Below are 25,184 nucleotides of genomic sequence, written 5' to 3'. Positions count from 1 at the left end.
ATTCATTTGGTCAACATGGACTTGATAATATCTTTTATGACATCCTGGCTTATATGGACCTATATATTAAGCTGTATATGGTATACATAATGTAGAGGATAATACACACAGCACTTACATGAAAGGAAAAAATTATATATATATACCTCACATATACATAAGAGTAATGCTACTTTTGAAATCATGTACATAATGAAAATTGCATGGAACAATTGCATATGTGATGTTCTCAAATAAAGGGAGACAAAAAAGACAAAACCCTATTGGAAATCACATTTTAGTAGTTCCCTTCAACGCAAGTGAATTAAGTAACAAATCATTTATTAGAATGGAATTCAAATATCAGAAAGGAAAAAGCAATTCAGACTTACAATTCTTCATATCTAGGAGCAGGATTGCTTCCAGAACTTGGGGCAGGTCCAAAATCCTGGGACATATGAACTACTCCATGGGATTCAGAGTCATGGAGCTAAGTAGATCAATACAGAGCTTGCCTATTCATTAACAAAGTTCTTTCTTTAGAATCCCAGGTAATATTTAATGTCAACTGCCATCAGTTTTTAATAGGTAAAATAATGATAAAATTATAATGTAACAGTATTTCTGGCTAAAAACAATAAATTTAAAATTAAGTGCTATTACAAAGTTGTATTCTTATAAATTGGATCCTATAATTTTGGAGATAAACTTAATTCCTATCTAAAAACATTGATTTACAGTGGTTAAAAAATGAATCGCCCTTAAGTAAGTTGGCCCATGTTGTTTAGTTAAAAACAAACAAACAAACAAAAAACACATGGTTTTCCTCTTGTTCTTATCCCAAGAGGTTGAAATTAATCCAGAGGTTTGATTAACACACATTTCTCCTCCTGCCATATCCTAAGAAGTTGAAATATATCCAAAGTGTATTTTAACATGGAGTATGCAGTCAATAGGAAACTTGTGCTACAGAACTACAAGAAAAAAAAAAAAAGTTCTGATTTTTTTCTCTTATGGGAAATAGATCCATTTCATTCTATGCAATTTTCAGTGATGCAGAAAATGCAAAGAAAAAAAAAAATAAAAGCCCACATCCGCTTTCTTTGCAAATGTAATGCCAAACTTACAAGGGTGGGAGAGAAGGGAGGAAGACGAACACAACACAACATTAGTATCTTTGGATTTCATTAAATTTTAACATCATTAGAGACAAGGCAAGAGCTCCTGGAGCTTGAATTTATAACTCAGTTTGGAGCACTTCATGACTTAGCAGAGGTAGGCATCAAAAAGCTCCCACTTCATAGCTGAAAAGACAGAAACAGTAAAAACAGAAGTCCTTAGAATAAAGGAAGGGATCTGGGGCCATTACTCAATTCTGGTGTGAAACCATGGGCCCAAATGTCTTTTGGGATCCTTAAAGTCCACATTGCTGTAGGAAGTGCCCATTCCATCTTTGGCATCTCTGACGCTTCCTTCATGTCTGATGAGCAGGTTAAAGTGTTTATTGGTGACTAAAACTAAAGTCACCACTACTGGACAGTCAATAAATGTTTACTCAGTGTAATGGAGTAGGTGCTCAGCCTTCCTCAGTATAGAGGAAAGTATGCTCCACTTGCCCTTCCTCTGTGGTGATTGATATGTCTGTGTTCTGAGGTTCATGTCCAGTAGTAATTAAGCATACTCTACCTTTAAGTGATAATTTTTCAAAAACTGATCATTTTTCTTGACTTATGGAACAGCCCACTTAAGTCTTCTAAATTGGTTTGCTGAGGAAATGCCCTGACCTACTTGCCCTTTATAATGAGGCTGATGTTATAGGTTTCTTAAACTAAAGCTATGCTCACATCAGAGCAATTAACTGAGTAACTGACCTAATGGGATTTTCACCTTCACTCTCAGTTAATTCGATGATTGCTGTAGTGTGAACATATGCTAATAGATCCTCAAGAAGAATTTAGCCTTTACCTTCCCAAACCAAAATCTACCATGCTGTCTCATCACTGAATTTTCCCCATTAGAGATATAATAAATGTTAAAAATAAAATTATTGAAATAGAAATGTTAGAAATAAATTCTCCACTAATGATATTGCAGGGATATTTACTATTAAAAAGCTTTCTAGAATTTCTTCTCTCTCTCTTTCTTCCTCTCTCTCTCACTATATACACATGTATGCATACAAACATAAATACTTGTAAATATATATAAATGTAGACACACATATGCACAAGTATTGGTATGCATACATATTCAATAAAGATCTTATAAAGGACAATTTCATCCAAAATGAGATGGTGAAGTTTTAACGTAAATATTTAGCTAAAACCAAGGTAAAATCTAAGTATCATTACTATAGAATGTCAAAAGATATGAAAATTTTTCAAGCAGAACTTTTTAAAGAACAAAATTTTATATCCTAAATTGCAATAACTGGATATTAAATACAGTTTATGAGAGTTAATTTGTTTAATAAAAAAATTTATGTAAACATAAAAGGTTTCAACAAAATAAAATTATTATATCTAAGATCTATTTTTCAAACTTGTCAGTTAAATAATTAGAATAGGTTTATTGACTTTAAAGAAGGGTTGTGTTCTTTCTAAAGTTATCTGCTTTTGTAACATTCATATCAGCAGTGACATTATTGTTCTGTTATTTTAAATTTATTAATGGTATCATTTTATACAAATTGTTATCATAATGATTATTAACTTAATTCAATTACTATTAAATTAATTCAATCACTATTAAATTAATTTACCCATATGGATATCAGATACTTTGATAATTTTTCCTCTGATGAGCATATAATTTGTTTGCAATTTTTAAGTATTAAAAACCATGGAGCCAAGATAATTTAATGAACATTGTTTTTTACACACTACATATTCATTCCATATCTTCTTTCCTAAGGGTATCACAAACTTGTTCAGGTATCTACCCATTTCTTGGAAGACCCGTGTGTCCCAGGTAGAAGAAACTATACTCATGGCCAGAAGTTGATATGATTAGTCCACACCTAGTCTTACCCACACTTTGAGGACATACTACCCCAAAATATGGCACCTTGATATTAGAAAAAAACAGCAGTAGGAGGAAGGTCCTACTCACCTTCCTCTCTTTTCTGTGCCTGAGGCAGGTCACAAGACCTAGGAAGGCCATTCCCTGGCTCCTTCCCTCACTTCTCCTCTCACAGTCCAAGACTGTCATTCAAATGGTTGCTTTCCCTATAACTAGGAAAAAGGAATATCCTCCTCTGTAAAGACTCAGAGAGAAAAGAAGAATCTGATCAGGCAGACTGGCTAAGTTCCCTCTGATTTATTGCCATTAGATGTATCCACTTCCTTTATCACACTTCTCCACAACTATCCACTTCTGTCAAAACTGGCATAAAAAATACACAGATTTACCTGTTTCTTTGGATCATTCCCTTATGAACTCTCCTAAAATGTGTAGCCTTTGAATGTTTTTCTCTTGGTACTCTCTCTTTACTTGCAGGTCCTCAGCCAAGAACCTAAGATTGGAAAAATAGATTTCTTTCTCCTACACCATTTTCCTGGCAATTGGCTAAGAAACCATTCATCTTGTAATTGAATTAAAATAGTAACAATGCTGTGAAGACTGGTAATGCCAATAGGGAACAGACAGATGCAAGTGCTGGGAACATGAGGTTAAGGGAATTTTCTGGGAAAGTTCTTGGACACCCTTTGGGAATACTTTCAGAAGCCACTTTCTCTTTCTTTTTAGACTTTTCTTGTTATTGATCTGAGAGCCACAGTTGTTGCAGCCACATGTGGAAGAGGACAGAACCAGAGTCAACTCAAGCTGGAACAGCAGGATGCGTAAAAGGGAACTTTGTACATTGTCTCTTTTACATTTAAACCAGTATGACTGGAGTGTTCTATTACTAGTGGATGAAAACAGTGACACTTTTATCAACTATATAATATGTAAAATTAAGAAAACTTGACAATAGGAAATTCATTTTTTTCTTCCTTGCTGTTAGTGCATACAATGATACCTGGTGCATAATAATTACATAATAAATGAATGCTTAAATTTCTACTTGTGAACATTTTAACTCAAAGCTCACATAAATGTAAAAATAAATCTTATATCTCCTTCAAATTTTCATTTTTAAATGGGTTTGGGTAAAGAATTGATTATTTATATGCACATCTCAGTATACAAGTAAAAATTTATCTTGGGAGTTTACACTTAACAGCTTCTTTATTGTTTTTGCACAATATAAATGATGTGTTTCAGGAAGAAATACCATGTCAACAGATGGGAGGATTTGGTGATGAAAAAGACATGTGCCAACAGTAAATCTGTCATGGAAAGCTGTCAATGTCATATGTTCTTCTGAAGCAAACAACAAAAAAATGAATCCTTGATATTTTTTTGTCCCTGATATTTTATTTGGGTATAAAATTGCCCCACAAAATTTACTAATGTACTAGGATATAGAGTTAAAATCATTTATTTATATTTTAAAAAAAATTATCACTTAAATCCTTTCTCAAAAGATAAATAATCATATTCTCAATGCTTGCATGACAACTATTTCTGTATTGTCACACAGGCCCCATTAACTTTTGCTAGTCACCTACTGTCTTTTGGAACTTCACCACTGGAGAGAGAAGTACAATTCCTCAAAATTGTACTTTATGTTCACTATTCCTGCATCCATTCTCCCAGTATGAGGAAAAGTTTGATTGCTTCCCCTGGCTACTAACCTCTACAGCCAACATTACAGTGATCAGTTCTAGGCTTCATTGTTGCTTTTTATGTTTCTCATGATTGAGAATGAATGACAATTTAATTGAAAGGGGTTTTTATTTTATTGTGGCATAACATGATGAAGCATCTTACAATCTTTAACATGTCAATTCCTGTGAAATTTAATAGATATATTTTACAATGATTGTTTTACAACATTTCAACTTCTAAGCATAGTAGGTTCTTTTCATTTCAATACTCAATATTGTAAGGCCTTTTGGTATAGTTAATTGCTAATAGATTTCTGTTACAAAATAGGTTTTTTTATTTCTTTGTGGCAAATAATCCTGTGTTCAAAAACTCTTTTTCTTTCAGGTCACAAACCACTCCAATTCACATCATCTGATTGATTTTAATTGGTATTATTTGAAATATATAAATAAACACACATATTTTGAGCAGGTGTTCTTGAATTTTATTGCATAGTAGAATCATCTGACAAGTTTAAGAAAAGGTTTTAATGTTTTCAACTTAAAGAAATGGTAACTAAGGAGACAGATATGTTAAAATTCATTAAATATTACACAGTACCTATATGCATTGAAAAATCATGAGGTACCCAATAAATAGGTGTAATTTTTATGTTCTTATGTATCAGTTAAAATATATTTAATTTAAATTTTTTAAAGATTGTTGTAATTTTTTATACCTTTATTTTATTTATTTATTTTTATGTGATGTTGAGAATCAAACCCAGATCCTCGCACATGCTACACAAGTGCTCTACAGCTGAGCCCCAGCCCCAGCCCCATTTAAAAAATTTTTAAAAGTCCATACAGCCAGGCTGCTCCCCTATCATGTTGGTAGGAATATTTGGAGCAGACCCTGAGCTAGCTGTTTTAGAAGTCCCCACTGATTCCCAAGTGAGGACATGTATGAAAACTAGGGTTCATCTGTTGCCTGTAGAGGGCTTCACTTGTGGACATTCCTTCATTCCTTACCCAAATCAAAGCACTGAAATGATCTTTAGCCAATCTCAAGATGCATGTATTAAATGAGTTAGCTCCCAATTAAAACTTCTAAAGCTTCTTATAATCAAACGTTTTTTTTTTGAAGCAATGAAAGATATTTCTTTATTTTTCTTGTTAAAATAAAATGTTTTATCACACTTTAATTCATTGCATACGTATTGGCATAATCTCTATTTTGTTTCCTGAAATGATACAGGGGAAAAATGTTTAAAATTATAAACAAAAATTGATAGAACTGTGGATTACAATGGGATTTTTGACCTATAATTTTGTCAGGCTCAAATTGAAAACAAAAGATAATCTAAGATACCTGCTTCTCTGGCATCCTGCACTCCCTTTCTGCTGTCATCCTAATTGGGTCTTCCTGTCTATATGTTGGTTTTGATCAAAACTGACCTGTCCTATCTTCCTTAGTTCAGCTCTTTTTCTGAGTCTGCAGAGGCAATTGGCCCTGTCCTGTGAGACCTGGGAAGATTTCAAATAATTAGTTGTAGGTTCTTTTTAAGTTTTTGTCTCTGGGTGATAAAGTGGAGGGCAGAGGCATTCTTTCTGAGCTGATCTGTCTGAGCAGGAGTCCTAGATAACCGAGAATGACAGCAGCTGTGTTACTGCTCTAATGGTGTGGATTCACGCATAACACTAACAAGATGCACAGGCAATAGGGAAAAATGGTCACAGGAGAATGCAGAGGTTTACAAATGCTGCTCCAATCATGCTCAGAACTTGTCACTTCAAAACAGGGATCCCATAGTGCAGACGTGTCCCTAGAAGAGTTGAGTATATTTAAAATGTTTGGGGAAATCAGGGTGTACCACTTGGTGATGGTGGCAAACCTAGCAATTCACAGTTTGAATAATAGGGCTCAGAAAGCAGTGGCAAGGTAATGTTGACAAGATAAGTTTATCCTGTATATGTATAAATACATACACATGTTGATTGAATGTATCATCTAAAACCCCTTAAAACATAATTGCCATTATAACAGTATCAAAAGGTGAGATATTGAAGAGGTGAGTAAATGAATAAATTAATTAAGTGGTGGCAGTGAGATGTGCTACTGAGGTTTCTCATAGCCATTAGAATTTTCATTTAAATAAGTCCAGAGTGCTGGGGGAGTCACTGTGATGTTCATCACTTTTCTTTCCATGATTCTAAAAAATTGGAAATTTGTAACTAGCAGAGTTTTAGCATTTGCTATTTTCTTTTCTCCCCATGAAATGGTAACAATAAGTGATTCATAATAATAGTGACAGCAGTTGAGAGACCTGGTGGAGCTTTAAGTGCCCCACAAGCTGCATTGGTTTTTCTCTCCTTTATATGATGTGATCATTCCCAAAGAATGTTCCCATGAACACTGACATTTTCTCAATTTCATATAAATTGCTCAGCAAACAGGATCTGAAATTGGTTTCAACTGCCTACAAAGAAATTATCATCCTTGAGCTTTCGTGTTTTGAAATGAGGCCCTACCATCGAATATAATAGCAGTAGCTTTAAGTTTTAATCTGTTCCAGATGCAGATTATCACATGTTACTATGACCCTATAAAACTCAACTACCATTATTTTCCCACTTTATAGAATAGGAAATTGTGGTTTAGAAATGTTAAGAAAATCAAAACGACATTGAAACCATACTAGTAAAGATTCAGAATCTGAACTCAGTCTTCCTCTTAACCAGCACTTATACTGACACTGGCATTTACTATCCCTTCAACATTTTCTCAATTGTGCTTTGTAGAGATAGGCAAAAAAAAAAAAAAAAATGAACTTCCATTGAAAGTAGGCACATGTGAAATATTCATTTATTATAAGTCATTATGAAATATTATAATTATGACATGTAGTTTCTGTTCTAAAACTTCTTATTCAACTCTGTGCCCTCGAACCTAATGCAGTGCTTAATATACACTAGGTATTTTACAACTGCTTATTGCTAAACTATTGTGTTGGTTAGCTTTTTGTTTCTGTGATAAATATCTAGAAGAAGAACTTGGAGGAGGAATTATTATCTGGGCTCATGATTTCAGAGATCCTTGTTCATAGTTGGCTGGCTCCATTGCTTTGAGCATGAGATGAGGCAGAATATCATGGTGGGAAGTGGTGGAGGAAAGGTGCTTAGCTTATTGCATCCAACAAACTGAGGAAGAGAGGAGAGAAGAAAGGTGGAAAAAGAGAGAGAGAGAGAGAGATGGGGGAGGAGGGTCCAAAGACAAGGAATACTGTTAAAGTCTGTAAACAAGTCAGGATGGCACCTGGCGTTTTGCCAGAGGGAGTGGTTTGTGAAGTAACGCCAGCGAGCCATTAAGTGTGGAGATTCCTTATTGGTTGACTGCTGTATCAAGTTTATGTTAATTAGATAAGCTGTGTGGAATGTATAAATACCTCTGTTGTCCTACAATAAACGGCTCCCACTCCTGCTGTATCCATCTACACAAGTTCTTCCTCACCCCCCAGTTATTTTGCTGCAGCCGGACTGTGGCAGAATACCTTTCCAGAGCTCACTCCTAGTCTAGTGACCTGCTTCCTCCCGCCCTGACCTACTACCACTGACTCCCCATAGTCCATTAAGTTATCCACAGATTAGTTCGCTCATCAGTTCAAAGCCCTCAGGATCCAATTTTTCCCAAAAGTCCCACCTCTGAACATTGCTACTTTGAGGACGTTCCACATCTAAATCATGACAACTATAGAGCTTAGACTAAGGTTCTTGGACAATATATTATGTTTTCATCCATTTTTTTAAAATAATAAACATTTATCAATAATTTTATACTGCATTTGTAGTTGGCAATGGGCTTAGCATATTCATGAGAAGACAGATTACAGTTTAACCTTCCCAAGAACAGAGAAGAGGTATTTTATTTTTCTAGGTATTTCATAATTTCTTAGTATAATCTGCATCAACTTGTTGAGAGCCTGTTGAGAGCCACAGACAAGTCAAGATGGCGCCTGGCACTTTGCCAAGAGGAGTGGTTTGTGAAGTAATGCCAGCGAGCCAAAGAGGTTGTGAGGGGAATGGGAAAATAATCAAGGAGAGAAATGAATTACAGTAGATGGGGTAGAGAGAGAAGATGGGAGGGGAGGGGAGGGGGGATAGTAGAGGATAGGAAAGGTAGCAGAATACAACAGTTACTAATAGGGCATTATGTAAAAATGTGGATGTGTAACCGATGTGATTCTGCAATCTGTATTTGGGGTAAAATTGGGAGTTCATAACCAACTTGAATCTAATGTATGAAATATGATATGTCAAGAGCTTTGTAATGTTTTGAACAAACAAAAAAAAAGATGATAGAGATTCCTTAATGACTGACTGCTGTGTCTAGATTATGTCAATTAAGTTAAGCTGTGTGTAATCATTAAAATGATGAGGATTCCTTATTGGTTGACTGCTGTATCTAGTTTATGTTAATTAAGTTAAGCTGCGTGTAATTAGTTAAGTATATATACCTCTCTGTCCCGTAATAAAGCGGCTCCTGCTGTATCAATCTTCACAAGTTGCTCGTCACCCCCTGGTTAGTTTGCCCAGCCAGACTGTGGCATCAACTAGAGATGAGAACAGACGTTCCCAGAAGATCTACCCTAAATGGATATTAACCTCAACATACTGAGTTGTCACCCAACTCCTTTCAGTTTGTTACAGGTTTTAGAGCATCTGGAGCTAGAAGGGTGAGTGTTCCCCTGAGAACTGTTTACTTTGGAAGTTTAAAGATTATTGTGAGTTTATAGATAATTAGCAGTTCTTTCTTGGCCAAACACACTCTCTAAGGTTGTATTTAAAGAAAAGAAACTAATACTAGAAAATTTGCTAATATACTCTACCACATCCCTCACTGAGTGTATTCTGGAAATTATGCAGCTAATGAATTTGAAATACAGATCATAATAAACCAATTTAATGTATCTTAAAAGGATGGTTATAAACTAAGATATATATATATATATATATATATATATATATATATATATATATATATATATATATATTCTGTTCTCATGTATGATCAGCTTTTGAGAATGTAGGTTCATTTAGCACCTCTGTAAACTGTTCATTCAATGATATTTATTTCTTCAAGAAAAGACTATATAAACCAAGAAATTTCTGGATTAAAACAGTGTGGTAAATGCATAGAATCAAACAGTCATACTTGTAAAGGTTTGTAAAACTACTTAGAATTCTCATTTTGCTTAAATTTAATGTCAGCATAAATCTCCTATCCTTCTGCTTTAATGCTAATCATCTTGAAGAACTTGGGACTTCATTTTCTTAGACCTTATAATGGCTTGGCGAGTCCTGGCATCCAGTATTTGAAGTGCTTTTATTATCTTCCTCATTGAACTATAATTTTACATTTAGGAACACAATGATGTCAGAGTCATCAGTATTTAACCTACAGAATACCTGAGGAATGTGCTCTAATCCTTAAGATTGAAAATTGTATATTGTCCCTTTTCCTTGCCCAGGTTCTTTTCTTGGTTGAACGACTTGAGATCTAATAGACTTTTCTTCTTCATTTCAAAGTCAATCAGAAACATGCCTTTATCTACTTCACCTAACTGTATCAAGAAACACACACACATACACACACACACACACTCACACTTGAGAGATTAGATACAAATATTTTGAAGTTCACTCCTCAAGGTATAAGCTCTCCCAGAGCATTTTTGTCTAGGTTTTGTGTGTTCTTTGGGGGTTTTCCTTTTTGCTTTTGTAATTTTACCTTTTATTTTTAAATCAAGATTTGCTCAGGTTTAATTAGTGTCAGCCAAGATCCTATATATATTTTCTATTCAAGCAGCCTCTCTTACAATGAGGTTAAGATTTGTGGGCGTTTAAATTTTACTGGACTGGCTCTCAGTCCAATGTACCCTAGAATACACTAGAATTGCCTGGGGGATCTGAGCAGCTCCTGATGCCTGTGCACTGTCTACCCAGAGATCCACTGTAACTGGATTTATTCAGGGTCCCTGCATTGGCAATCTTAGAAGCTTCAAAGAGGATGCTAACATGCATGCAGGGTGTAGATGCTCTCTGTTTATTCTGAACTGTTCTGATTTCTTGGAACTTTGAATGAAGAGTAGAGATTCAGTGAAGTTTCCTGACATTTTATTAATGACAGGTTTGAGCAGGTACACAAGTTCACCCTGCTTAATTTCTTAAAATTCTCTAGAAAGCAAACTTTAGTTGTATCTTGGATATACTACACATCCTCCTTGTTCTCACATGACCAATTTTCATGACCCCTGTTTGGTTTTTTCTTGTCAAGGAGTGCACCTGGAAACTTAGAAAAATTTCCAAGGTGCCAGAGCTCCTTCTAGTCTGAAATAGTTTAATAAGGACTAATCCCCTGTGCACTCATTGAGATGCATAATTCTTTTAGCATCTAAAATAAATTTACTCTGACATATAACACAATATGAATAATTTTTACCCTCCCAAAATTGGACATGCATCAACAATGGCATGTCCAATGGCATCAACAACAACGCCTAGCAGTGTTTAATGTGCTTATGCATGAATTGAACTCTTGCTACATGAATGAACAATGCATTTTCAGTTTGGACACTATGAAAAGCTGTACTTGACCACTCATGAACTTTGACTCAAACCTCTGATGAAAGATTCAGGAATTGGGACCAGGCAAGTTTCAATAAATTCAAAGGTGCAAAACCTTATCTTCATAATTATACCAGTCTGAAACACACAGCTGCTCCCCCACAAAAGGGCAAACCAACCAATCCACTACTTAAAAAAAAAAAAAAAAAAGATTGGGAAAAAAAAAAAGCAAGATATATGAGGCAACTCTTTCTCTATGTCGGCTTTCCCAGTAGTTTGCTTTGAAAATAAGTTTGTCATATCAGAATTGCATTTAATCATATAATATGTAGTGTTTGGTTTGTATACTGCTTGGTCAGCTTGGAGACTACATGCTATCCCACATCTTTATAAGACAGAGGCCAAAGGAGGGTTCATGCAAGCAGAAGAGAAAAAGGTTGAAATGGCGGCAGAAATTGGAGTGATTTGGAGTAAGTCATGGAATTCCAGCAGCTACCTGAAACTGGAAAACAAGAAATGCATTCTCCCTAGAGCTTTGGTGTTTGATAAAATTTGATAATGCCTCAAATATGGAACAATTTCAATGAAAAATAATACTCAAAAATCCACTGGTTAACCCAAGGAAGAAGAACTGAGAAAAAAAAAATGCTACTAGCAATGGTGTTGCTGATACCTGGATTTTAGTTAAGGGACACTTGATTAAGTCTTGGCCTTCAAAACTGTGACAAAATTAATTTCCTTTCTTTTAATCCACCAATTTTGTGGTGGTTTGTTACAGTAGCCAAATGAAATGAACTAAAGCAGTTTTAAAGGTCTCCGACTTTTGTCACCTGGCCACTATGGCTTGGGGAAACGGGTGATTTTAAGGAATTGAGGCAAACTGCTAATCTCTGTTCCACATCAAAACTATTTTTTTTCTAAGTTCACATCTATTGCTTATATTCTGTCTCTTTCTTATTTTATGGCTTTATATTATTATGATGATTACTATTAGGTACAGAGGATTAAATTCAGGGGTACTTAACCACTGAGCCACATCCCAGCCCATCCCAGCCCTTCATATATCTATATTTTAAATTTAGAGACAGGGTCTTGCTAAGTTGCTTAGGACCTGAGGCTGGCTTTGAACTCTCGATTCTCTTGCCTCAGCCTCCAGAGCCACTAAGTTTTATATTAATTCAGGTCCCTGAATTTTAGATATCCCTTTTATAAAAATGCCCACTGGGTTAAATTATTATTTATGGACACAGGTGAAAGGAATTTGATAATTTCCAAGAGCAAGTGCCATTCTGGAGAAAAATGAGCCTATAGTGTTGATTGCAGTGCTGGTAGATTCTTCAGCACACACAGCTTGTTTCAATGCTGCTCTAAGCACAGTGTGGCTATTTCTTTCTAATCATGGTCAACATCAATCACTGGCCAGATTCTAAGTCCTGGTATTAAAAGTTGTCGAAAGTAATTTTAGAGAGTCTTAGCTGCCATGTAATAATAATAGTAATATTTTAGAAACAGTGTCTGTAAGACACCGCCTCAGAGTCACACAATCACTTAATTCTGTCAAGGGTGGAGAATACAGTGTGAGCAAAGTAACCTCAGCAAGGTCAAGCTTCATCTCTACAAAACACCTCCCTTGGAAATAAAGATTTAGGGCCATGACTCCACCAAGCCTCTGAGTTCTGCGCTGGAGAGCCTGTGCTCGGAAGCAGTGCTCTGGATGGCCTGGCTCCTTGCAGGCTCCCCAGAGAGAGGCAGCTTCCTGAGGACCAGGATGACACCCCCAGCTTCACACAACTTTCCTGCTGGCTTTGAGTGCTCCGTGCTCCTGAGCACCTGGATTGACTAAAAGTGGCAATTCTTGTTTCTTCTCCTGAAATTGTGTATCTGGAATGAAAATCATGTAATTAATCTAGAGTAGGACATTTCTCAAGACCTGAAATGGCTTTGGGCAGCACCAGGAAGCCTGAAAGGACTATTTTAGGATAGAGAGACACAGAACAACTTGCTAGCTGAAGGACTAATTGTAAAAAATCAATCAGAAATACCATAAGGAAAACCTTTTGAATTCTTCAGGCAGCTGATTCTTGGTTCAAATCCAGTCTAATCTGCAGTGAAGAAAAATCAAAGTCTCAAATATGAAAAATATGCCATTGAACATCATAATGTAAATTTAGAAAAAAAACCAAATGAAATGGCATATATTTTGATTTTTTTCTTTTTATCTATGATAAAATATTTGTGAAACTCTCAAGACTCACCTCTAAGAATTGTCATGATTCTAATGTCTCAAATATGGAACCATTTCAGTGAAAAATAATACTTAAGAATCTATTGGTTAACCCAAGGAAGAAGAATTGAGAGGAGAAACAATGCTACTAACAAATTATTTTACATATTTTGTGGTAACATCATAGTCACTCAGGTTAAAGTGCAGTCTTTGAAACTGCTATATTGAATGCAGTAAATATTAGATTTCATTCATATATGGAACAGAACCTAGTAACTTTCTTTCACTTAAGGATTCTGCAAACCATTGTCAAGTTCCAGCTTTCCTGATATTTCACTGTCAGGGTCCTTGAGGCTTGGAGTCTACATAGGCAGATGGACTGTCGCCCAATGAATGCTACTTACACAGCAACATGAGCACTGTTTTCTTTTCTGACAATGAGGTAAAATCAAGTCATTTTGGAAGAGAAGCCACATTGCATCTCTGCTTTACAAGATTGCTCTGTTGTTGCCTTTGAGACTCTCATACCCACTTCTCAGTCATCAATTTGTATTGCCTTAACCCACCTAGTTCTATAAGGAACACGTGTCTCTCAATGCCTCTCCTCTTAATTTTGTCTCTTTTTCTCTGTTGAATTAGGGAAAGTATGTAGGTATCCCTGTCATTCCAGGGAGAGAAAAAGCTGTGAGGTTCCAAAAACTTATTTAGCTTGTCTAGCAACCACCAGGCTGGGCTTTGCCAGTGGCAACTTTCTGAGAGTGTAATACTAAGTACTTCTATCATGAAGCTTTACTCATTTCAGTCTCAAATACAAATACAATTTGCTCAAAGCTTCTAGAACATTGTAGTAGCTTTTGGTTTCAAAATGCTTTTCCCAATTCAATAAAGTTTTCCCCTTTCTTTTTTTTTTTGGTTGTCTAAAATCAAATTAATTATAAATAAGAAGGAGAAATATGCAACACTGGATTTAAAGGAGAAAATGAAGAATTGGAGTTGAATGATCCCTTACAAGTGTAATAGATTAATTTGGAATTAGTAAATCAATGTTTTATGGCAATGAAAAGAATCAGAAAATGATTTTGGACTCTGTACTGAATCAAGACATGCTACTAGTAGGAGCTGAGAAGAGAAAGGATGACAGGATTGAAATATGTCAACGTAGATGATGTGGTCTTCATGTGGTACTAACAGAAATACTCAGGTGGTCTCTCTGTTAGAGGCATGAAGCTTCAGGCTGCTGCAGAGAGATTTGCACAATTTTTTGGTGAACAGACTTCAAAGCAAGCATTGGGTGACTTTTTAGATTTCAAAATAGGCATGCAATTGGGAACTTAAACGTATGTGAAGAACAGGTCCTAAGTTCAACTTCAGAAAATTCTGAGCCATTTAGACAAAAACTGTCTATGATAATCAAAGAGAAGAAACTGCATCTAGCTTGGGGATGAGACTGATCTCTTTTGGAAGTCAATGCCAGAAAACACTCAGGCAAGTAGAAAAGATATCAGCATGCCAAGGAGAAAAATAAACAAAGAACAGTTGTCTGCCCTTTTATTTGCAAATGCAGATGGAAGTCAAGCTAAAATCAATTATTATTGGCAAATTAAAGCTGCCTAAAAGTGTGAAAAGGGACACGAGTATATTACCTGTGATATATAAACCTAGTAAAGATGTTTGTTTCACCAGATAATTGTTTCAGAATGATTCTTTCAAATCTTTGCTCCAGAGGTCCAGCATTTTCAAATTAATGTTCTAAGATTTCAACTTCTGGACAATTCCTGGCCCCCCTCCTGCTGAATCACTAACCAGTGAGGATGGCCAAATAAAATGCAGGTTCTTTACCCATAACGTTTCAATTTTTATTTAACCAGTGAATCAAGGTATGATCTTAAGCTGCAAACAACTTCATAGATGGAAGCAACTTGAAGAGAGTCTTGTAAGTTTTGAATAAAGTGAAGAGGAGCAAGATAAAGAAGGAAAAAGAATTTTCAAGATCAAAGTCTACAAAACACAAAATGTGATTTTTAACGGGGAAAAAAGTTGGGATGAAGTAAAACAAATAATCATAGCAAATGCTTTAGAAAATCTTTACACAAAGGAACCTGATGGAAGATTCTTGGAAAATGTGGAGAGTCAGAAACTAAGCTGGAAACTATGGTGTGATTAAATGGATTTGATGAAGAAAAGGTTGTCCCTCCAAAACACGAAATATGGGATTGCAAATGAAGTTGTCCAAAGAGAGGGAACTGAGAAGCAGGCTGTTGAATTTAAGTTATCTACTGTGAGAAAGAGATTCTGGACTTTCTTGACTTTGTGGATAACATACCAGAATATCAATGGTTTCATCTCACACTGAAAGAGATGCAACAAGAAATAGTCAAAAAATGGTTCCAGAGTAGATTTCATTTGAGAATTGATAGTTTTTTAGTTTTTTGAGATTCAGGATTCATAATATTAAGGATGCCTTTAATATGTGTTCAAATTCTGATTCTACCAATTAGATTTTGTGTTTAAATATCAGACAATGTGAGTTGATTGGCAAATGGTTAATAAATTTATGTCATGTTTTTCATTTATCCTTGGTGCTAAAGTTACTACCATTATTATTAAGTTACTATCATTCTTCCTATGTGAGAGAAATGTTTTCTATCAGCTTTTTTCACAGGGGTCAAGCTAAGAAGTTGAAAGTCCTAGAGATATATAGTAAATACTTTCATTATTTGAGATTAACTAGTTCTGAATATGTCTTTTAGTTTAATAAAATTTATAAATGGTGCTCTAGTGGCCTAGAGGAGATATAACATGCTATCAAATGACAATTTATTACACTATCTTGAACTTAGTGCTAGTTGATGGATTATTGCTATAAAGTACATTTTTCTACTTTATCTTCAAAATCGCTTTGATTAATCATAGATACTTTATTTAGCAATTTGATATATTATTGCCCTCATACTTTTTTCCTGAAAGTACATGTTAAAATTATCTTGTTAAACAGATGTTTTAACTCCTTTCAGAGAATGTGATTAAGTTAGCTCTGAAGAAACTAGAAAGTTAGCCACATCCACTTACCCAGAGGAGTACTGGACCCAATAGAATTTAATTCTAGTGTTCATTTGAAAGTCTCTCCATCACTGTAATTTGATAATAATAATATCAAACACTGATATAAAAGCATTCTGTATAACACAATTCTGTTTTAAGTCAGGCCACTTGCAGAAGAAAATTACTCTTTGTGTGTTCTCAAAATGAAGAAAAGGGAAACCAAAGCTGCTTATGGATTTGATCAGGGCTTTCAACAGAAGAAAAGATTTGAGCTTTGGTTGAATTGTATTTCAATTGTGAAAAATATGTCTAGACTTATGTTAATTAACACTAAAAGCTTACTTTTATTTTAATTATAGTAAGGGAAAATAAGATTTCAAAAAGTGCTTTCATGACCAAAACTTTTCTCTAGGAAGTTTCTCTAAAAAAGAATGAAAACCACTCAATTGAATGTATTTTTTGAATGAGTTTTATAGTTTGCTTTTCTGAAAGTCACTCCAGAATAATTCTATATAATGAATATTGGGTTACTATTTCAATCTCTGTTCTTAAATATCTGTTTGATTAAAAAATAAGAGTTTATTTTTTGGAATGTTGCCTTCTTTTTCTTATTTAAGTTGAAAATATTTTTTGTAACTGTGGAGTTACAAAAGTGTTTAATGTGAATAAAAGTAGATAGCATAAAGCAAGATATCAGACATTAAAAACAGACAAAAAGACTAGACAGGGAAGAAATGCAGATTATGCAGTTGAGACATCACATGGAGCTGGAATTGAGGCTGACATGTGCGTGCCATGACCACTTAATATGTACTAATGCTATTAGACCCTAATAAACCTTAAGTTTCCTTTTAGCAATGCTGAGAAAGAAAGGCAGTCAGCTATAAAATTACACTATTCCAAAAAATAAATTAATTCATTGGAAAAGCACAAATATTCTTGATGTTAAGATCATAAAGGTATTTTCCCAAGGATTTTTCAAAAGGAAAATATGGTTTGCACAATTCAAATTCAAAGCCTTAAAAAAATAATTCTAGCAACAAGATTTACTCTAATCCTCAATGTAATCTACTATATTTATACCAATGCAAAATCAGTAAAAGAAATTCAATGCATGCAGCATCTGCATATCAGTGTTTGTATTTGGTGCATGAACTTGAATGTATGTGTTTGGCTAGGGTATGATGAATATGGCATATGGCAATGTGAGGTTAATCAAACAATGCTGGAGTACAATACCTAACCTGGTATTCAAATCCATTGGTGATGGTAAGAATGTAGGAAAATGGATGGATGAAGTATCCTTCAAAATATTTCCCTCAAATCAAGTTTCTTTAACCTAAGTTTTACCAGATATGTGGTGGTACAATGTTCTAAATTATTTTCTCTGTAAAGTTTAAATTCTAAAATCAGATTTAAATTTCATCTTCATGATATTCAAAATATTGAAAATTAATCTTTTGCAGCATTGCTGCAAGATTTTTTTTCTGCCTCGTTCTCTCTCTATAAGAGTCCATGTTGCAAAATCATATATCTAGCCTAGTGAACAATGTGTCCTTTCCAAAGCATTACTCATTCATGTTATGATGGGTTGAGGCTTCTCTTTAGCAAGCAGTTAGGTTGGAGTTGTGACATATGTATTTTCCATAAAGATAACTCATAAAAAATCAAAATAATGAAGAGAAAATAGGGTTCTGATTATTGGGACAGACACAGGACTTGATCAAATATTTCTCCTTCTACCATGATATATTTAATTTATGAAACCTGAGACTCTCACAAGAGCAGTCTTCTTTTGTTTAATCAATTTTGAATTCATCATTAAGAAATGAATACTAATAAATCACAGGGCTTTCTTTATTCTAATAACTAAGATCTAAGGTTAATCTCTGAAAGGTAAGTAGCATCTAATGGGAGGTTAAACTTGTTGACCTCTAAGTTCCCAATTCACACTGATAAGCTATTACCCTATGGCTTTTTTTTGCACCTACCACCCTACTTCCTATTCAGGAAATCATAATGAGTAGCTTTGTTAAAGCCTGGAGAGCAAAACTTTGCCCTGATCCTTAATTTGAGTTTCCTTTCTTAGTAGGGAGATCCCTATGCCCCCTTAGTGTTTTGTCATCACATGTGTGGTTCATGCTTGTCAATCTTTCCCTCTGAAAACTCAAACCTTACCTCTTCTTTTTCCTCCTCTTTTTCTTCCTCCACTTTCTCCATCTCTGTTCTTTCTCGTCTCCCTCTTTCTCGTTTCCTTCTCCATCACTTCTCCTTCTTCTTGAAATTCAGGAACACAACCTTTGTTACTGTGTGTCCAGTAATTTATGTATAATGAAATCCTGCTACTTGTCCATCATTCTGTTTCTCTGGCTACCTATGAGCCTTCAGGTTTTGAACTTGAGAAGCTAGATTCTTATAAAAGAAAAAAAAATCTTTTTGTCCTAATTCCTTTACATCTTTGAGGCCAAGACAGGGATAACTTGAGAAGACCTGATTTCACCCAGAGGCATCTTGCTCAAAGGAAATAAAATGATTCAGCAGGACGAAGGCACTTAGGCTGATTAGCTTCAGAAGATGACAGTGGAAGATCTCAAATTATTTGCTATGCCTTTTGAGAACCCTGAGTTCAATCTATTTTTATGGTTGGCTGATTAGACCACAAAGTTATTGGGAGCCTAACTCAGGCTGCCAGGATCTTTTAAGAGGAAAATTCCTCCCTGTTTATACTTCATGTGGGTTCTATGTACTCCTGCTGATACCCGAGTGTGCATATGCCAGTTGAACATCAAGAACTCTCTGTCGCCTTTGAAACTTGCCATTCATGAGATTACTAAAACAATTCTTCCTTTGTCAGTGCTGATTTTGTTATGGTCCCTGAAACTTTCTTGTTTAATCTCTATGGTCCTCCATAGCCACTCAAATATCTCTTCAAAATCCTCATGAAGACTACAAATGATTTCATGCAATTTTTCAAAATATTCTGAAGCAGCGACTCTGGCTCTTACCTGAGGTCACACTGTATATTGTGACATGTTGATATTACCTCAGAAGTCATTGATCACCTCTTTTTTATTTTTTTGAGGTGAAAACACATGGACATATTTTGTATTCATAGTATTTATGAAGATGTTCCTTACATGGTAACTTGACTGTTTAATTTTTCTCTAATTTCTTCTGGTGTTTGACAATTCCATCACATTCTTTCTAGCTTGCTAAAGATCACTGCCAAACAGAACTTGTCCAAAAGAAGATGTGATCTTCTTCTTCACACTCCTAGGCTGGAATCCTGGTTCCTGAATTACTATTATATGCTTTCTTTTCATTAGTTGTTTTATTCTGATTCCTGAAAGCTCCTCGATTTTTGTAGCATTTTTCATTTAATACAAGAATACTCCAAAGAAGTGTACCATCTGTTATCGTGTACCATAGTCAACTAAAAGCAGTTTTGGAATAAAACATGGACATTCTAAATTTTATTGATTAAAAAAGAGACAAATATCAATAAAAAGGAAATAGTGTATACCAGCAGTTGATAGAGACAGAATAATTTTTAACAACTATGCATTTTTCTATAATATCATGTCTGCTTATATATTTTTTAAAATATGTATTTTCAAATTTTAAAATTACAAATTTCTTGAAGACTTCCCTGATTCTCTTACCTTATTTTAACAAGAATCAGTAAATTTTGTTTTATTATTTTCCTGGATTATATTGAAACAAGCAAAGCAAGGTATTCATCTACTATAAGTTCTGTTTAGTCATATCAACTTACAAATTTATAATCCCAGAAATGTAAAAATTGATATTTAGAAAAATCAACCTTCAATGATGCAACCTTATATACTACAAAAATTGTTTTTCTTGCATCTCCTTGTAATAATTTCTAGTGTTCTACAATACAGTGGGGTGACTAATTCATAATAACCTATTATATACTTCATGAATAACTAGGAAGATCTTGAAGGCCCTAAAAACAGTAATGATAAGGAGTGTGAAGCATTAGTTTCCCTGATTTGATTGGCATGCATTGTATACATATATTGGAATATCACCTTGTACCTCATAAATATGTAGGATTATTATGTGCTAATTAAAATTTTAAAGAAAAATGTTTAAGGAGATGAAAATGCTTACTACCCCGATTAAATAGTTACATATTATATACATGTGTCAAATAGTTACATCATACCCCATAAACATGTAATATTAAAATAATAATAATTCAAATATGTATCTACAAAAGAAAGAAAAGCATTCTGATTAAGGTTTTACTTTGTGTGGGGCATATACATGTTAGTGTGCATATGTAATATTAAGCATGTAATGCATGTATGACAAGAACTTAGAGACTTAAAATACTTCTATAAACTTTGCAAATGACTGTTGTACAACTTGCAGCCTCAAGGTAAAATGTAAAATAAGAGATGTTTTCTAATGCTTGTGGTTTCTGTCTTGTAAAAGAAAAAAACATAATCATTGTTAAGTAGTGACACATTGATGTTTGTTCCTTATATACACCTTTCCCAAAATGCTGAAAGAATTAGTACTTCAAAAAACAATTTGAAAAATGCTCCTATGTATTTTTTTGTGATTGTTGAGAATATTTTTCTGTGTATTCACTATTTTCTTCCTTCATATTCTGCACATGCTCACTAAACTTAGTCAATCCACTCTGATAAATGGTCACTCACAGAAGTTGTTACTTTCTATAAATGTTATCATCTGATTCAATTTTATCAACTTATCCAACTTTTCAAAACTGTTTCATTTCTTGTCAGATCTTTAGTCATCTTGGATCTTGAGTAAAGTACAATGTCAAGATATCAAATCATCCCTTTCCTCCATTTTAATTTTTATTCTCTGGTGGTTTCTGGTAAATGAAGTGATTGGTTTTGGCTAGGTGAGGTCAGCTTGCTTGGAAAATGAGCACTTTTGTGCAGATAATATATTCAATTTTTTTTCTTTGAAAGAGCATCATTTGAACCATTGGGCACCACACTGGAGTATAAGATGACAGAAATGTTACATTATATGAAAACTATTCATTTGGAAAGGTAGAACCCATTCACCCAAGTCATGGTCTCAACAAAATAATATCACAAACACAGCTTAATTGCTGGTGCCCTGGTCAGCATTTTAAGCTGTTCCAGTACCATAGCTATGCAAAATTGTGAAGGCTAAGGATCCATTTTAGACAGATCTCAGTAGCTAAGTGAATGATAGGGTCCTAGAACCTTTATTACACTTGCCCTACTTTCCTTTTCCTCGTTGCAGCAGAAGATTTCACATTTCAGACAATACCCAAACTGAGCAGAAGGTGAGTGGGTCAAGTGTTTAACAGATTCTGAATAACGACTTGCACATGATTTAACAGTAAAGGAAGTCTCCTCCTGCTTCTGCATGTGATTGGGGGTATTTTACATATTTCACACACATGTACACACTGAAAGAATTAAGTAATTCAGCACAAAGAATCATATATTAAGTGGCAATTAAAAATCTCAGATTAAAGGCTCCCATTTTATCATTGTTTAATAAATATGGCTGCTTCCCCCTTCCTTTTTCCCATATATGGTCTTTAAATAAAAGGAACTATGGTTAAATTAAAGTTTTTTAATATTTATTTTTTAGGTGTAGATGGACACAACACAATGCCTTTATTTTTATGTGGTGCTGAGGATTGAACTCGGGTCCCTCTAGGCGAGTGCTCTACCACTGAGCCACAATCCCAGCCCTAAATTAAAGTTTTTAATAAGCAAAATACTGAAATGGTTTAAGATTTTTTTAATTTATTTTTTGTCATTTATTCTTAAGTGTAGTGTATTGTGTCTCACCAAAACTACTTTGTTTTGATCCATTGCCTGGTCTTTGACTTTTCACAAATTGACAAATTAGTTATTATTTTTCATAGTGAGTACTTCAAGTGATGGTTAGCAGATCAATACATTTCCATATTCTCTGTTGTAAAAAGAAGTTGTAACATACACTACTATCAATAGTAATATTTATAGTAACAAAAAATATTCCTCAGAAAACTTAGTCAAATTCTTTAATATTTTTAGGAATCAACTTAATTGTATTATGATAAGAAAAAACTTATCACATAGGATTCAGCATCAAGGAAGAACCCAGTACTCTATATGTGTAATAAGAATTGTAATGCATTCTGCTGTCAGGTATTTAAAAAAATAAAATCAATAAAACTTAAAAAAAGGAAGAACCCAGAAGGGAAAATAGTAACAAAATCTGTTTAGTCTTTTAATTGTGTTTTATGTTCAGGAAAACCATTTCATCAGAAAAGTATACTTTCTCTGGAAAGCTAAGAATAGATTTTTTTTTCCAGCTTTATTGAGGTATCTTAAAACTGAAAGTGATCTTTCCACCTTCCCTTTCCTATTTTATGGGAAAGAAAGTGCTTGCAAATCCTCTATCTGATTAGGGGTTAAGTCCAAAATGTACAAGGCACTCATACAACTCAGTAGCAAAACAAAAGGAAAACCAAATAAACAGCAACACTAACCACAAAGCAAGCCAATTAAAACATGGGCCAAGAACCTGAATAGATATTTCTACAAAGGACATATATCTATTGCCAACAATTACCTTAAAAGGTGTTTACATCACGGAATCATCAGAGAATTGCAAATCAAAACCACAGTAAGATGTCACCTCACAGCTGATAGGCTGTTATAAAACAAAAGAAAAGAAAAAAAAAACAAGATATATAAAAGAGTTGGCAAGACTGCAGAGAAAAGGGAAACCTTGTACAAAACTATTAGTAGGATTATCAGTATAAAACAATAAGGAAGTTTCTCAAGTGATTAAATAGAACAATTATAAGATATAGCAATGACACTTGTGGGTATGTAACCAGAGGAAATGAAATCAGCATCTTGGAGAGATCTGCACTTCCATGTTCATGCAGCATTATTCATAGTCACCAAAATATAGAAGTGACTTCACAATGGATTTAGATGATAAATTCAAAATATTAAATCATTTATTATATGAAAAATTTTATATATTTATATATCATTACATAAACATTTAATGAATCTGAATAAAGCAAATACATTGCAATGAGTTTTAACCAATGGGAAAACTTAAAATTTCTTGTTACTTTTCTGGTACTTATACTTTTTTTCCTACTGTAGCTAAATCCTTAAAACATTTTATATTTGTATAAACTACACCATGACATATATTAATGTTTTCATTGTAATTATTGATTTCTGTACTTATACTTGCCCATGTTTTCTTCATTTATATTTGTATCCAATCATATACATACATATTTTTTATATTTATACTGAATATTAATTGACAATTTTAATTCATGTTAATGTTTAACCTCTATGCTATGCCCTTTACTTTTATTTTTAATTGAATATCACATTTATACTTATTTATAAAGTAGGTTATCATAATATGATACATGTTTATAATGTAAAATAATCAAATCAGCATAATCAGCATTTGCATCTCTTCAGATATCCTTTCTCTGTGTTGGGAATTTTCAGTCTCTTTTCTTTAGCTATTTTGAAATATATAATTAATTGTTGTGGAATAAATTAAGAGACAAAAAGGCATGATGATGCATATTGATCTCTCATTGTCATTAGTCTTTGTTTTCTTCCTTTTCATTACCTACATTTCTAAGTCTTCCCTAGATATCCTCCTTGATATATACTACCCACTTGAGATATACTTAGTGCCTCAGATTAATTGGTATATATTTTTCATTTACATTTTTCAAAGACATTTTTACATTATGGCCTCAATTTATAATTGTGATCCAGTCCTCTGCAGTTATATATTCTGGTCCAGGTAGAATATGGAGAGCTACCAGAATAATAATAAGAATCTTAGGATGAAAGGACATTATAGGATTGGTAAATAGGAGGCAAAAAATGGATTGCTTTAGAGATCAGTTTATTCTAAGTCAGTGTCATGATTTGAATGTCATTCTTGTCTTCAGACTCATCTGTGCTCCTAAGTTGACTCATAGTTTTACATCTTTAATGCTGATATCCAGACAGCGCTAGTCCTGTTGTATTTATGTTGACATCTGACACTACTCCAACCTTAACCACACATTCCCCTATCCAGGTGTCATGAGTCTGGTCACTGCTGACTTGACTCCTTTGGTCCTGCCTATGTCAAGTGCATATGTGCTATAATCTTACTCTCTGAGAGAGTCAAAGTAGACCTATTCCTTATTACTGAAACTGCTCTTGCTAAGGTGAAATTCCATGGATTCCATTGATAATTTGATTTGGTTCATTTCTGATCTGACACTATTATTATTCTCTTTTTAATGAAACTTTCCACCTCTTGGTTTCTATGCTAGTATGTTATTTTTCTTAACTCTTTCCTGTTTTCTTTGTGTTTTCTCTGTGTTAATCTTCTTGCTCGTTTAATATTAGTTTCTTAACTTTCTAAAATCTGTTCCATTTGCTTCACTTTCAATTTTTTAATGAGTTAATAAAATTCCATGGATTCAAACATCACCCGTGTGTTTAAATCATCTACGACTACTGGATCCTCAACATCTAGATCCTACCTCTCCCTTCAAATAGCTGAAATTGCTCTTGTCATGTTTGTTAATTACTTCAATGTTG

The sequence above is a fragment of the Marmota flaviventris genome, chromosome 1 (assembly GCF_047511675.1).
Source record: "Marmota flaviventris isolate mMarFla1 chromosome 1, mMarFla1.hap1, whole genome shotgun sequence".
Lineage (NCBI taxonomy): Eukaryota > Metazoa > Chordata > Mammalia > Rodentia > Sciuridae > Marmota > Marmota flaviventris.
Note: the sequence above shows the minus strand (reverse complement) of the source record.